Source organism: Colobus angolensis, unplaced genomic scaffold (genome assembly GCF_000951035.1).
Source record: "Colobus angolensis palliatus isolate OR3802 unplaced genomic scaffold, Cang.pa_1.0 Scaffold17, whole genome shotgun sequence".
Lineage (NCBI taxonomy): Eukaryota > Metazoa > Chordata > Mammalia > Primates > Cercopithecidae > Colobus > Colobus angolensis.
Window position 1 is genome coordinate 20,259,928 of NW_012114821.1, and position 16,956 is coordinate 20,276,883.

The 16,956-nt window shown below is 36.7% G+C and overlaps 1 protein-coding gene across 2 annotated transcripts in view; it reads right to left on the reverse strand.

Moving 5' to 3' along the window:
* The window catches only part of NSMCE2 (non-SMC element 2, MMS21 homolog (S. cerevisiae)), a 266,651-nt gene that overhangs the window by 165,145 nt on the left and 84,550 nt on the right, over positions 1-16,956 (reverse strand). The window lies entirely within an intron of this gene.

Here is a 16,956-nt window from a genome sequence, read left to right on the forward strand (position 1 = left end):
CAATAAAAAATGATAAAGGGGATATCACCACCGACCCCACAGAAATACAATCTACCATCAGAGAATATTATAAACACCTCTACGCAAATAAACTAGAAAATCTAGAAGAAATGGATAAATTCCTAGACACATACGCCCTCCCAAGACTAAACCAGGAAGAAGTGGAATCTCTGAATAGACCAATAACAGGCTCCGAAATTGAGGCAATAATTAAAAGCCTACCAACCAAAAAAAAGTCCAGTACCAGATGGATTCACAGCCGAATTCTACTAGAGGTACAAAGAGGAGCTGGTACCATTCCTTCAGAAACTCTTCCAATCAATGGAAAAAGGGGGAATCCTCCCTAACTCCTTTTATGAGGCCAACATCATCCTGATACCAAAGCCTGGCAGAGACACAACAAAAAAAGAGAATTTTAGACCAATATCCCTGATGAACATCGATGTGAAAATCCTCAATAAAATACTGGCAAATTGAATCCATCAGCACATCAAAAAACTTATCCACCACGATCGAGTCAGCTTCATCCCTGGGATGCAAGGCTGGTTCAATATACGCAAATCAATAAATTTAATCCATCATATAAACAGAACCAATGTCAAAAACCACATGCTTATCTCAATAGATGCAGAAAAGGCCTTTGACAAACTTCAACAGCCTTTTATGCTAAGAAACGCTCAATAAACTAGGTAACGATGGAACATATCTCAAAGTAGTAAGAGCTATTTATGACAAACTCACAGTCAATATCATACGGAATGGGCAAAAACTGGAAGCATTCCCTTTGAAAACCGGCACAAGACAAGGATGACCTCTCTCACCACTCCTATTCAACATAGTGTTGGAAGTTCTGGCTAGGGCAATCAGGCAAGAGAAAGAAAGAAAGGGTATTCAGTTAGGAAAAGAGGAAGTCAAATTGTCCCTGTTTGCAGATGACATGACTGTATATTTAGAAAACCTCATCATCTCAGCCCAAAATCTCCTTAAGCTGATAAGCAATTTCAGCAAAGTCTCAGGATACAAAATCAATGTGCAAAAATCACAAGCGTTTCTATACACCAATAACAGACAAACAGAGAGCCAAATCATGAATGAATTCCCATTCACAATTGCTACAAAAAGAATAAAATACCTAGGAATCCAACTTACAAGGGATATGAAGGACCTCTTCAAGGAGAACTACAGACCACTGCTCAATGAAATAAAAGAGGACACAAACAATTGGAAGAACATTTCACGCTCATGGACAGGAAGAATCAATATAGTGAAAATGGCCATACTGCCCAAAGTAATTTATAGATTCAATGCTATCCCCATCAAGCTACCAATGACTTTCTTCACAGAATTGGAAATACTACTTTAAAGTTAATATGGAATCAAAAAGGAGCTCATATTGCCAAGACAATCCTAAGCAAAAAGAACAAAGCTGGGAGAATCACGCTACCTGACTTCAAACTATACTACAAGGCTACAGTAACCAAAACAGCATGGTACTGGTACCAAAACAGATATGTAGACCAATGGAACAGAACAGAGGCCTCAGAAATAACACCACACATCTACAACCAACGGATCTTTGACAAACCTACAAAAACAAGAAATGGGGAAAAGATTCTCTATTTAATAAATGGTGCTGGGAAAACTGGCTAGCCTATGTAGAAAGCTGAAACTGGATCCCTTCCTTACACCTTATGCAAAAATTAATTCAAGATGGATTAAAGACTTAAATGTTAGACCTAAAACCATAAAAACCCTAGAACAAAACCTAGGCAATACCATTCAGGACATAGGCATGGGCAAGGACTCCATGACTAAAACACCAAAAGCAACGACAACAAAAGTCAAAACACACAAATGGGATCTAATTAAACTAAAGAGCTTCTGCACGGCAAAAGAAACTACCATCAGAGTGAACAGGCAACCTACAGAATGGGAGAAAATTTTTGCAATCTACCCATCTGACAAAGGGCTAATATCCAGAATCTACAAAGAACTTAAACAAATTTACAAGAAAAAAACAAACAATCCCATCAAAAAGTGGGCAAAGGATATGAACAGCCACTTCTCAAAAGAAGACATTTATTCAGACAACAGACATGAAAAAATGCTCATCATCACTGGTCACCAGAGAAATGCAAATGAAAACCACAATGAGATACCATCTCAAGCCAGTTAGAATGGTGATCATTAAAAAGTCAGGAAACAACAGATGCTGGAGAGGATGTGGAGAAATAGGAATGCTTTTACACTGTTGGTGGGAGCATAAATTAGTTCAACCACTGTGGAAGACAGTGTGGCAATTCCTCAAGGATCTAGAACTAGAAATAACATTTGACCCAGCAATCCCATTACTGGGTATATACCCAAAGGATTATAAAGCATGCTACTATAAAGCCATATGCACATGTATGTTTATTGTGGCACTGTTCACAATAGCAGAGACTTGGAACTAACCCAAATGCCCATCAGTGATAGACTGGATTAAGCAAATGTGGCACATACACACCACAGAATACTATGCAGTCATGAAAAAGGATGAGTTCAAGTCCTTTGCAGGGACATGGATGAAGCTAGAAACCATCATTCTTGGGAAACTATCACAAGGATAGGAAACCAAACCCACATGTTCTCACTCATAGGTGGGAATTGAGCAATGAGAACACTTGGACATGGAGAGGGGGGAACATCACACACCAGCACTTGTCAGGGAGTAAGGAGGCTGGGGGAGGGATAGCATTAGGAGAAACACCTAACGTAAATGACAAGTTGATGGGTGCAGCAAACCAACATGGCACATATATACCTACGTAACAAACCTGCACGTTGTGCACATGTACCCTAGAACTTAAAGTACAAAAAAAGAAAAAAAAAAAGTTATCCAGGGCTGGGCTTGGTGGCTCATGCCTGTGATCCCAGCACTTTGGGAGGCCAAGGCAGGAGGATCACATAAGGTCAGGAGTTCAAGACTAGGAGCCTGGTCAACACGGTGAAACCCAGTCTCCACTAAAAGTACAAAAATCAGCTTGGCGTGGTGGCAGGCACCTGTAACCCCAGCTACCTGGGAGGCAGGAGAATCGCTTGAACCCAGGAGTCGGAGGTTGCAGTGAGCCAAGATTGTGCCATTGCACTCCAGACTGGGTGACAGAATGTGACTTTATCTCAAAAAAAAAAAAAAAAACAAAACAAAACAGGAAATTCCTGAAAAAAAAAAATTCAGGAAAAAGAATGTAACAACTAATACAAATTTTAACAAATACAAGGCAAATAACTCTGAAAGACAGTACTTGAGCATAACACAAATATCACGATTAAGACTATCAATAAATAGATATCTTTGTTTTGGAATTATAAAGAAATGTATTTTCCCCAAAATACTGTGTTGATGCTAAGTGCCAGCATATAAGCTCCATGAGCATAGAGACTTGTCTATTTTGTTCCCTGCCATATTCCCAGCATATTCAATGAACATCTGCTGAATGAATGAATGCTAAGTACAACACCGAGTTTCAAAATGAGACTCTGAGATATAGGTAAATGAAGTTAGTTTATATTTAGAACCAGGACACCAAGTACAATTTAATTCATTAGATAATTACTAAGTAACTTATATGTATGTGCTTATGACTATGCTAAGATATGCTTCTATGGATCCTTCCTTTGAAATAATAAGCTGCATTAGATCTGGAATTGGTGTCAGATTTATATCCTTTAGACTGCCTAGCAAACAACTTTTAGTAGATTATTTTTAACCCTCATTGTACGTTAGCATTGCCTGGAGAACGTTAAAAAAAAAATGCCTGTGGGCTTACCAGATACAAACTAAATTTGAATCTCTGGGTGGAGATTGAACTCTGATTTTCTTTTCTTTTTTTAATGTTCACAGTTGATACTGACGCCTAGGCATGGGTGAACACCTCCACTGTAGACCAGTGGTTCTCAAACTTTGGGTTACAGGAGAATCATTTGGAGAGCTGAAAATTCAGTTTTACTCTCCCAGTTTCAGATTCAGTAGGTCTAGGGTAGAACCTAAAAATCTGTATTTTTAATAAGTTTCTAGCTGATGCTCATGCTAGTCTGAGAACCATTGCTACAGGTCACCTATAGTGTTTCTGGAATGAATTAAAGAATAAATGCAGAAGATGTACAAATAGAGAAATATGAACGTTATATGAAAAATTTAAATATAAGAAAGGTTAGAAAAACATAAAATAAAACCACAATGAAATATCACTACATACTTATTAGAATAGCAGAATGAAAAACAAAACCAAAAATAATGCATGTGCTGGTGAGGGTGCAATTCTCATACACCGCACGTTGAAAAACAGTTTGTCCATTTCTTTTTTTCAAATTTTATAAACATCGACACAATGTCCATTTTTTATAAGCTAAACATCATATGCTTACTAATCCCAGCAATCATATGCTTACCAAAGCCATCAATCTTATGCCTGGATATTTACTCAATAGATACTAAAACATATTCACATAAAACTCTGTACATGAATCCTTCTAGCAGGTTTATTCATAAGGGCCACCAGCTGCAAACAACTGAGATGTTCTTCCATTGGTAAATGAAACTATGGTACATCCATACAATGAAATACTACTCAGCAATAAAATGCAACAAACTGCAGATAACTAGCAATACCGTTAATGAATGTCAAATGCACTCTGATAAGTGAAAGAAGCCACTCAAAAGGCTATACACTCTACAATTCCACCTATATAACATTCTGGAAAAATTAAAATTATATATAGAAAAAACAAAATAGTGGTTGCCAGGGGCTGGGAATGGGGGGAGGTGTCAATTACAAAGTGGCACAAGAGAATTTTTCGTGGGGGGCTGATTGATAGAACTGTGCAGGAAAACTGATTGTGCAGAACCTCATCTGTAAAATGGGACGAATACTATCTATCTACCACACTAAGCTGTCGTGAAAATTAAATAAGATAATAGATGGGAGAGTGCTTTGTAAGCTAAAATATGCCTTGTAAAATATAGTCATGCATACAATACAAAAATTCTTCCTCCTCTTTCAACATATACAAACGGGCAACACTCTCTACAAGAACCGCTAACACTTTCTGATATTTCAAGGACAAAGTGACAAGGCCCTGGCAAATAAATCAACAACATACAGTTAATGGGGATGATGAGAGTTAACAGAGAGTAACAAAGGGTAAATATGAGGCTGCTTCTCACTGTCCACCAGACTGACTGAGTGATAGGTAGAGACTGAAGGGGCACACTTAGGATAAAACTAGGGGTGAAGATAAAGCTTCCATGTACCTTTCTTCTTTCAATTCTTCTGAAATCTTAGAAGAAGAAATATGCTTTTTGCTTTGTTTTACACTTACTTCTTTTCTGAGAAAATATCCTCCTGTCACTCCTAACCAGTAGCTCTTTCTCAGTAAATTGAGGGATTTTGGTTTCCTGATTATAAAACTATATAGACTCTTTATAGAAAATTAGTGAAGAATAAATACATATTTTAAAAATGAAGGTAGAGAAAAAGTCAAGGTAGAAGCATAATGCTACCACCAGCAGTGTTTATTCTATGAATGCGGTTTTAAAAATAATTTTCATATGTTTATTAGCCATTTGTTTATCTTCTTTTGTGAAGTCTGTTCAAACCTTTGCTAATTTTTAAACAGAAGGGTGTTGTCTCTTATTATTAGTTCCAGTTCTTTATACAGTCTGGATACACTACATTCTTTGTGAGATACATGTTTTGTGAATATTTTGTCCTACGCTGTAGCTTGTCCATTTATTACCTTAATGTCTGTCGTGATAAGTTGAAGGTTTTAATTTTGATGAAGTGTACTTTACATAAATGTGTATTTAACCTAGTTGTAATCATACTGAACACTCAATTTTTGTATCCTGTTAACTCTTTTCTTTTTTTTTTTTGAGATGGAGTTTCACTCGTTGCCTAGGCTGGAGTGCCATGGCGTGATCGCGGCCCACTGCAACTTCCGCCTCCCAGGTTCAAGCAATTCTCCTGCCTCAGCCTCCTGAGTAGCTGGGATTACAGGCATATGCCACTACGTCCAGCTAATTTTGTATTTTTAGTAGAGACGGGGTTTCTCCATGTTGGACAGGCTGGTCTCGAACTCCCAACCTCAGGTGATCCACCTGCCTCGGCCTCCCAAAGTGTTGGGATTACAGGCGTGAGCCACTGTGCCTGGCCCCTGTTAACGCTTAATAGCATAAGCATTTATTTCCTGATGTTTTTAAAACTCCTCACATCATTTTTAATGACTGCAAAATATTTCACTGAATTGATGTTGCATATTTTACATAACTAGCCCTCAACTATTATGTTACAGTGTTAGTAATATATTAATTACAAATAATATCATAAAGGATATCTTTGTAAGTAAATTTTGCTTCATTATTTCAGAACATGTCCTTAAGATATGGAATTCCAAAGAAAACATATTAGAATGATACTGAAGAGGCAGCACATGTTAGCAGTAGAGCGTGTCATCATCATCTATCACCATCTGCAAGGCAGCCTTAGAGATGAAGCCTTTCCCTATGTGAGGATATGAGATCCAGAGACAGAAACTGAACTGCCAGAGTGGGCAGAATCCATTCAATAACGTCTAAGTTAGGTCTTCTGATTTCCATTATTGTGCCCTTTTTGTGATACTACATTAATGCTCCTAAAATCTTAAATTGAAATGAAACGTAGCAAGTCATTAGTATTACTTGAATGTGTAAAATTATATCACTGCTCGATTTCAAATGTTGTTCACCAACAATGCATTTCTATACAAGTAGCTCTGAATTTCTATATGCAGTTTTTTCCCTATATAATTGCTACAATATACATATAATATTCAATTATAGCTGCTTTATAAAGACAAATTATAATATTAACTTGAAACAATTCATTTGACTTCAAAATTTCAGAATGGTTAATGAGTAAACCATGTCTACTTGCTGTACACACAATAACACATCACACACTAAGCTGCCAAAATTCTACTTAAACTTTCTTTCCAAAAGAAAAAAAAAAAAAGTATTTTAAAAATGAAGTAGAAGTAGACAGAAATGCTTAGTAACTTTGTCTGAAACTTCCAGTCTATCTAACAAATATAACACTTAAATCATTCTAACTTCAGGAATTATAACTTGACAAGATAATTATTTTCTTAGGTATAATGTAACATCATCTCTGGGACACTTAAGACTTGGTCTTCCTAATCTAGATTCAGGCTACTTTCTGAGTGTAGATGGCATCATACTCTCTTAAAATAAGTCACAATGAGAGAAACACCCAGAGTTCACAGTTTGTGTCTAAACTTGCTGCTGACTCATTTGTCCCTTGATAACTGAACCTTTCTTTACTAACTTTAATTATAGCTATCTGTCATTTTAAAACTTCCCCTTTCCTCGTGAACATATTTGCTATCCTTGTGGCCTCTTAACTGTGAGACACTGGGTAAATATGTCACCTCCAAGACTCTTATTATATGGTGTTCAGTCTGCTAAAAACAGAACTTATACTTTTCATGCATTCCTTTCCTGCATGTGGATGTTGTAAAGATTACGCGAGATGATGTATGTGCAAGAGATTACTGTTGTTATGTTTGAAATAAATTTCATGGAATTTGTTCTAAACTTGGGATGCTGTAAATATCCTCCTCCTCTCTGCCATAACACACCAACTATTCCACCAGAAACATCATTCTTAGGCACTATATTCTAAATGAATTGCCAAAACCATGGGGATCTGGAAAAGAAGAACTGCTATATAGTGTCTGGTATCATTCCTACTCCCTAATCTCTAAATGCAAGTGACCAAAAAAGACTCTCGCTCAGCTAGATGAAGCAGATTCCTCCAGTGTCATCTAAGTACATCAAGGCAGTTCTATGATCTGGAAGATCTAAACAGATGATTCACTCTTCAAGAGTCCTATTAAAAGTAAGATTTTATAAATGAATGATATGCTTGAATTGAGAGAAAGAAAAAAACACAAAAATGTTTTCAAGAATTGGTGTGGTGGCCGGGCATAGCGGTTCATGGCTGTAATCCCAGCACTTTGGGAGACCGAGGCGGGTGGATCACGAGGTCAGGAGACCGAGACCATCCTGGCTAACACGGTGAAACCTTGTCTCTACTAAAAATGCAAAAAAATTAGCCAGGCGTCATGGCGGGCGCCTGTAGTCCCAGCTATTTGGGAGGCTGAGGCAGGAAGATGGCGTGAACCCGGGAGGCAGAGATTGCAGTGAACCGAGATCGCGCCACTGGACTCCAGCCTGGGCGATAGAGGGAGATTCCATCTTAAAAAAAAAAAAAAAGAATTGGTATGGTATGGGGGAAAGAACATGACATGGGCTTTGGTGTCATCTAAACCTGGGTATGAATTTCAGCATCAGGGTTTTAGGCAAGTTATATTACATCTCTTTGCTTATTTTCTAATCTATAAAATGGATACACTCATCCAATAGAGCTGAGAGAAAGAAATAATAATGCACATAAACAGGCTGGGCGTGGTGGCTCACGCCTGTAATCCCAGCACTTTGGGAGGCTGAGGCAGGCAGATCACCTGAGGTCAGGAGTTCAAGACCAGCCTGGCCAACATGGTGAAACCCCATCTCTACTAAAAATACAAAAAATTAGCAAGGTAGGGTGGTGGGTGCCTGTAAATCCCAGCTATCAGGAGGCTGAGGAAGGAGAATCACTTGAACCTGGGAGGCAAAGGTTGCAGTGAGCCAAGATCGTGCCATTGCACTCCGGCCTGGGCAACAAGAGCAAAACTCCATCTCGAAAAATAATAATAATAATGCACATAAAGTCTGCAAGTACCATAGCCTGAGCATAGGTAAGCACTCAAACAATGTCGGCTATTATTCATTAATTCAACCAGCACTCACTGAGTACTTTAGGTACTAGGCATTATACAAAGCATGCCTATGACCTGTATTGTAACTATCAGCAAATAGGAATAGGGCAAACCTAAGATGAATGCAGAGTAGATGAGTGCTTTTATTGTACAATATAAAGGACATGTAGAAAAGTTAATTTCTCACTACATAATAACTCCTGGACAGCTTAATGACCTGATTAAAACTCCACCACAATGGAATCAATCCCTTAATTTGAATTACTCTTTTTCTTAACCTATTTATTTGGTCCCCCAAATCTGCTTTAAAATGTAAACACTCCTAAAAAGTAACAGCTTTACAAAAGAAAAGAGGGAGAGTAGCTACACTTCTCTCCAGTGTTCTCTCTTCATCCCTGGTATCCTCTGTCTTCTGGTTCTACTGTTCACTAGCTTTGTTAGCCTTGGGCATGTCACTATACCTCTCTGAGGCTGCTTCATCATTAAGATGGGGATGACGCTCTTCAGCTGCAATGATGTAAGTCAAGATTTATGGAAAAGAGAAAACGTATGGAGTGGGAGACACAAAAAAAGCAGCAGGGAGGAAAGAGACACAGAGAAAAGACAGACAGACGCTGACCAAGAGAGGAGGAAAGAGGAGAGAGGCAAACACTCAAAGAATAAAAAATGTGTACAGGGCAGAAATTTCACTCAATGAACATAAGCTCTTAGGACACAATCCAGCCTGAAAAAGTCCACCTTGGTTGTGACATTTAAGATTTTTAGCATTTCCCAACAATTAAGTCATTCAGCAAGTGAATGGCAATGGCTTCATCCACATCTTTAAGGAAAAAATGAAGACCTGCTGAGAGGTACAGAGACGGTAAAACCATACAAGAGCCAGCAAACTTCATCAATTTGCTTGAATGTTCTAAGCAGTCACACTTAAAAGACTTAAGCCATATTCTGTGATATTAAAAAATGTGTATTGCTGTATATACTATACGTTTGTGCCAACATATCATTGTAAGTGGTTACATACACAAAATTATGTATTTACTTTTGTTGAGCATTTTAGGGAATTTTCAAAGACAATATAAATTTTTAACCTTTTGTGATGATTTTAGATCTCAACCCTATAAACGCTAATTTCTGTCCTCTATTCTCTTCCTTATTGATGATGTATTGAAAGGAAAAGGATTTTTATCATCAGACTGCCTTAACTAGGTTCTGACCCTCTTTTTCTAGGCAGCTTATCTGATCAGTTGAAAAAATCTGTTCTATAAATATTAACTGAGCTCCTACTATGTGAGAAACAAAAAGAACATAGGGATTCATAAGAAATTATTCCTGTCTTAAAGGGTCTTGGACTTTGGTTCATTGCAGGCCAGCAATTCACATCATTTGTGAATTTGGATAGACAATTGTAGAAAGTAGAAAAGCTCCTCTTCAAAGCTCGTCTTGGTTTAAAAATAAAATAATAGACACTAGGAATAATAGCTCCTTACTCTAAAGCCTCCTATCAACTATCAGTTCTTACACTTTAGCCCAGTTAGTTGCTTTGGCTTACTCAGGCATGTCTGGACAGGCCCAGGCAAGTCTTAGCCTTAAACCTTTCATAAGCAACTTCCTCTCCTTCTTTGTTCTTCCTTGCACTTACCTATTTAGGAAAGTTTTAGGCTATTAGCAAATTGGTTATCAGTTTAAGACTGTGAGGTTCAGCTCCAGTCAATGGATGCAGGATAGAGCAGTAAGGATGACCCAAAGGCATAAGGGATAAATATGTCCGCCTTTCCTTTGTTCAGGTGTGCTCTCGCCATTGTTCCACCTGTGTGAAGCACCCTTTCTGCAGAAAGTAAAGACTGCCTTGCTAAGAGGTCCTTTGTCTCTCTGCTGACTTTTCTTCGCAACACCGATTATCTATTTCTAACAACAGTTACACCTTATGACAAAGTAAGAAATTTCTAAGTTGAATAGTATCAGGATGAAGGTAAGTTGGTCAATACCTTGCCCAGTTTAAATGCACTCCATGTATTTCTAGGCAAAGTCAAATATTTTCCCTCTTGGCACTACCTTTATTTACTTCTCATCTGTCTTCTTCCAAGTTTCAAAACTCACACATACCTTTCCAATCACTGGTCTTCTCTAGAACCACACTGTTCACCTGCATCTGGATGAGGGGGCTCCCATACCTGGCCCCCTATCACAAAACTCCCATTTGCTTTTTCAGTAGAACCCAACAGGTTTCTACAATATATGTTCCCAAATGAAGCAAACTGCACATTTTGGTCTTAGTTTGCAGTATCCTGAAAGCAAAACCATCGACTCTTCTGAAGATATCACAAACTAACAGTAAATTAAATGGCTGCTGTCTCTCATTAAAGTGTCTAATAAGGCACTAAAAAAATTACATTATGAGAAGGTAAAGCCAAAGGTTACAAACTAACAGTTTTGTCTGAACAGTGTTTTAAAAATCTAGAAACTGAAAAACAGAAAAATCTAGTAACTTAGATTTCTGAGTTTTCTAAAACAACCTGAAGATCTGGCAACAGTGGGTCCACACCCACTCACAGCAATAATAAGCTGGCAGGGGTGACAGGTGTCCTCTTTCAGTAGCACAGAAGTTCTCAAGCACATGACGGTTTTCCGGAAGATTGTTGTGACCATCAAGGACCTCTGCTATGGTAATACTACACTGTGCCTAGGCCTCATGCTGAAGTTCAAGGAGTACATCAGTAAGCAAAACATAAAAACCCCTACCCTTGTGCAACTACACTGTAGTTTTGAGTAGACGCTGAAGGAGATGGAAAAGCCACCAACTAAAAACAGTCAAGTGAAGGTTTCTAATGTTGCTGAGAACACTTAATACTATCCTTGAGAGAATCCTTTTGTAAAGTGAATGGCCACGCCCTCCTTTTATCAGTTTTGAGATCTAGATTGGGTGTGCTTAAAATGAATCCGTATTAATTGCTAGATTACAGTGTCAATTCCTATGTCTCTATATGTCCAATACAAATATCATTGTCACTCAAAATGATGTATAAACTTCACTCATAGATGCAATTATCTCCATACCATATATTCTATATCTAACAGTGACCTAAATATACTGTCTAAATTTGTGGTGAACCTTTTCAGATAAGCATTTTTTCATTAAAAGGTAATACGATATGGTCTCCTTTAAGTTGAGCATTTAAATGTACTAACAAAATTATATTGCATATTAAATTAATACTAAAAATTTCAGATTTACATTCAATTCTATTTTTGAACATAAAGCAAACCCCTTATGTTTTGAGTTTCTAAATCTCAATCTTAGAAACTTGCAAAACATAAGGGCTTTGTCAACTGCCCTCAATTTCTGCCTTTGCTGATGTACGCTAAAATCTACAGGGCCTGATAGTCACATAACAGGTAAATGAATAAAAGACGCCAGAAAGATTGCTTGATGACTTGAAGAAGTGTCTACACAGAGGAATTCACACATTCTAATTAAGTTCTCCTGATGTTAAAATTGCAAGAAACCATGAGCTGTAATAGTGAAGGCAGTTTAAGGCAAGGAGAAGAGAAAATTATCCATATTGTCAAGCTAAATTAAAATTATTTCATCCAAGAAAGTCTGGTTATGTCTGCCTTAAACCAAATCATATTGTTTGATTTCACAACTTGAGTTACTGAGAATATAATTACTGTTTAGGAAATTCTTCTCTGAGAAATTGTTCCCTAACTCAGCTATCACTACCATCACTATCCCAGTCATCTTGTGTAGAAGTACAGAAGTTATCTTCAATCTTGATTTTGTGACTCCAAGAATTGGAAGTATCTAAGACAGGTGGTATCTGAAGGGAGAGTAGGCTACTATTAAGTGACTCAAATCCAAGTCTTCTGGCTGCTAAGCCATTCTTTCCATTATGCTGTACTAGCTCTTCTTCAATAACTTAAATCTAAAGCTTTTAGAGCTAGCAGAGTCAGTATCTCATTTAATCTTGGTAATGACCCTGAGACGTAAGCTGAGGCAGACATAATTATTTCTAACATACAGGACACTGGGTATCTAAAGGATAAAATTATTTGTTCAAAGATGTTATATCTAATGCCAGTAATATCTATAAGACATAACTATTAGGAAAATAATTGTGTGTAACTGAAATATATTATCTTTAGAGTAATAGTATCTTTAAATGAGTGTAGTATATCTGTTAGGTTTGTATTCTGAGGATGGTAAATACTAGACATCTGTACTGCCCTCTCCTTTCCCACTGTTATCTTTTAGCACATTCTTTCCTACTGGAGCTGAACCCAGTCTCAAAATCTTCCTGAACCTCCTGCTCCAGAAAGCCCTGTACCAGCTGACTGGCATGGCATTCCTGTTTCACTCTCCTCACTTAGGTCCCACATAGTATAACATTTGTTTCTGATGTTTTCTTTGCTTTTGACTTGATAGTTGTTGTTAATGGTTCTCATATTATATCGTGTGTATACACTGTCTTCTGCATGTACAGAGTCCTGCTTTTCACTTTTTATTTCAGAGCCTCAACTATAGTAATTCATACACAGTGAATCCTCAAAGTGTTCTGAATGTACCTGAGACAAATGGATGGTATTTAGGGAAAAAATCTAAAATTAAAAAAATAAAAACTGCCGTTATTTCTGAATATAATTTAGATCAAGGGTCAATAAACATTTACTGTAAAAAGCCAGATAATAAATATGATAAGCTCTGCTAACCAGATGATCTGTGACACACCCACTCAACCCTGCCATGACAGTGACAATACCTACAGAAAACACATTAACAGGTGAGTATGACTATGTTGCCATGAAACTGTTTATGAACACTGAAATAGAATTTTCGTATAATTTTCACAAGTCACCAAATATTACTTCTCTTTTGATTGTTTTCTCCAACAATTAAAAAATATAAAAACCATTGTTAGCTTGCAGGCCATAGAAAATCAGGAGGCAGGCTGAATTTGGTCCATGGCCCAGAGTTTACTGACCCCTGGCCTAGATCTAGAGTTGTCAAAGTGAGAACTTCTGGTGGTCTGCGAGATCTTTTCAGCAAGTTCAGTTACCAATGTGTGAGACAAAATTTTCTTTGTATACATCAACAAAATAGACCAAATGTAGATGCAAATATGAGAATCTAGCTACCTTCTATTAAATAAGCCAAAAATTGAAGAGACTGGCAAAAATGTAAAAGAATGCCACTCTTCTCAATAATTTTTCCTCTATGTTTGTAAAATGTAAAGTGGTATCCCATATCAAATACTGTTTATATTAACATGCCACAGGCTTATTTATAATATGTTAATATTTTTAAAATTCTTCAGTTTTGATTTCTAACATGATAAATGTCAGTTGATATAACCAATAAACAAAAGCTCTCTGGGGGCTCTCAGTAAATTTTAGGAATGTGACCAGGCGTGGTGGCTCATGCCTGTAATCCCAACACTTTGGGAGGCTGAGGCAGGTGGATCACCTGAGGTCAGGAGTTCAAGACCGGCCTGGCCAACATGGCAAAACCCTGTCTCTACTAAAAATACAAAAATTATCTGGGTGTGGTGGTGTGCACGTATAATCCCAGCTACTTGGGAACCTGGGAGGAGGAGGTTGAAGTGAGCCAGGATTGCACCACTGTACTTCAGCATGGGTAACAAAGCGAGACTCTGTCTCAAAAAAAAAAAAAAAAATTAAGAATGTAAAGGGAGCATAAGACCAAAAACTTTGAGAACCAGCTGCTGAGCCACAGATAGATCAACTTATAGCTCGTGCACTGCCAGCAGAGTGTACCTAGGCCTGCCCATGAGACAAAACCACCTGGGAGACAACTTCATTGCAAGCTCTATCTTGGCGTCTTCCCACCTAAAAGATTCCTAGCATTTCTCTGATTAGATCCTGATTTGGTCAAATGCAATCCCATGCATTTATGTTCTTACATAATAAAGTTAGTGAAGACATAGTGGATATTTTCCTAATAGAACTCTTTGGATCTATGTAGACCATAAAAGTACTTCAGCTTTTACTCTGTCAAAACAGGCATCTAGAAGCAAGTCTCTCTCCCTAGCCTCTATTTTCTAATCTTTAAAAAAAAAAAAAAAAATTATTATTGCAATTCCTTGCCACCAGAACATATCTCAAAACGATTCATTAGCTCATTTACATATCATAGTGTACCTTTGACCTGGCTACACAAATATTGTGGGGGCCTGATCCTAATTAGAACCCTCACAGCAGTGTTAAATCTAAAGAAAGAAAATCCACTAGACATGGTACAAGTTTAATTAATAGTGCTAATAATACCGCACTAAAATTACATTTTGCAAGTAAGGCATACAGATCTTATAGAAAATTTTTTTAAAGTATTAATATTTTATTTGTTCTGTCATTTGAAATTTAAAAACTTTTTAAAATAAAATTCTAGGGGAAATTTTTATTTTAATTATTTCAGGGGAAAGTTATTTTAATTCCAGTGTTACAATATACAGGGAAACCTTATATAAGGAAGTATTTCTTTCAATATAAATATACATGAGGTTTGACTGTTTATCCAAATAACGTGTACTGGTGGCCTGAGGAAACATTTTCTTTCTTTTTCCAACCTCATTTTAGAGAGATTTAAGAAACAATAGCCACGATTTCAACATTTATCATTTTGTTGTTCTTAATTAGAAAGTGTTTCTCCATGAGTATATGATTCTAAAAGTCTCCATCCTTTACTTTGTGGAATAATAACTTTGTAAATAATAACAAAAGAAGAAACAATTTATATTTTTGAATATTTGTCCTTCAACCTGTATTATAAAATTACTTAAAAATCAGGAATTGTGATTGGATGCTAAGTCTGCCACAATTTATGAGTACTGGTTCCAAATAGTCAAATAAAATACATTTGGCTACTTAGACCAACACCAAAACTGAAATTCATTAGCATCTTTTTTTTTTCAAGATTGAAAAATTGCTATTTATTTGACAAAAAAACTTTTGCATTTAATAAAGAAATGTTAATAACTGGTACATACATTAGTTCAAAATATTTTCACTAAGCACCAAATAGAATAGTTCCCGGTCTTTTCACTGAGAACACCTTTGAAAAAATGCCTAAAACAATCACTTTATTTAGGTTTTTAACCAAGAAATCGAAAGCTGCCAATCAGAGTTTCTAATTACCACCAGACGACCAGGTAAACAACCTTGAGGTCATATCATGTGAGCTTTTAAAAGCTTTGTTTAATCTCTACATCCCAACTGAGGGGATTTGTTGGCCTCAGGCTGGTAATCACAGGTCCATGTGCCAGATACTACACACACACACACACACACACACACACCACTGAATAATAAGTATCATGGATAAAGGATAAAGACTATATGGCCCGTGTATATTTAAGGGGAATAATATCTAATTCTCATGGCTGTACAACTAATTCATAAGTATCTTTAAGATCAGAAAGCCACTGGCAAATTATTATCTCTTTGGGGAATTATTAATCATTTGAGGGAAGAGTGAAAAATACATTAGAAGAATGTTGGGAGCTGTGCTGTTCAAAAAAGAACAAAAAATAAACTTAAAATATGGGGAAAATGCTTACTGGTTAAATCTACAGTAAAAACAAAAGTCTCATCATGATTGCAAAACATTCCAAATTGTGAAACTTAAGTTATTTGTAAAATAGACAAAAGTGAAGCAGCTTCCTCAGTCATTTTTTGAGATCTCAGCATCAATTTAAAGAAAATGCTTATATTTAAAAGAAAGCCTATTTCAAAATACGAATCCCTACATTAAGCACATATAAGGACATGAGGTAAATTTATGTCTCATATCATACAACATTCCTGCTCCATGTGTGTGTAAATGAAGGTGTTGGGAGACTGAAGTTAGAAAAGGTTATTTGCTTCACTATTCACTTCTTTAAGAAATACAAGCTTCTCAATCCTAAAAGAAGCAAAGACTATAGGACTAAATAGATGCTAATGTGAAAAAATCGATTTATATAAAATTGGTATATGGACCACATGGAAGAATGGGAAAAGAAAGGACATATGTACTTTACTGTACAGAAAAGATATATTATTTCTGGTAAATACTGTCTAAAAATTTTTTTTGGTATAAAAAAT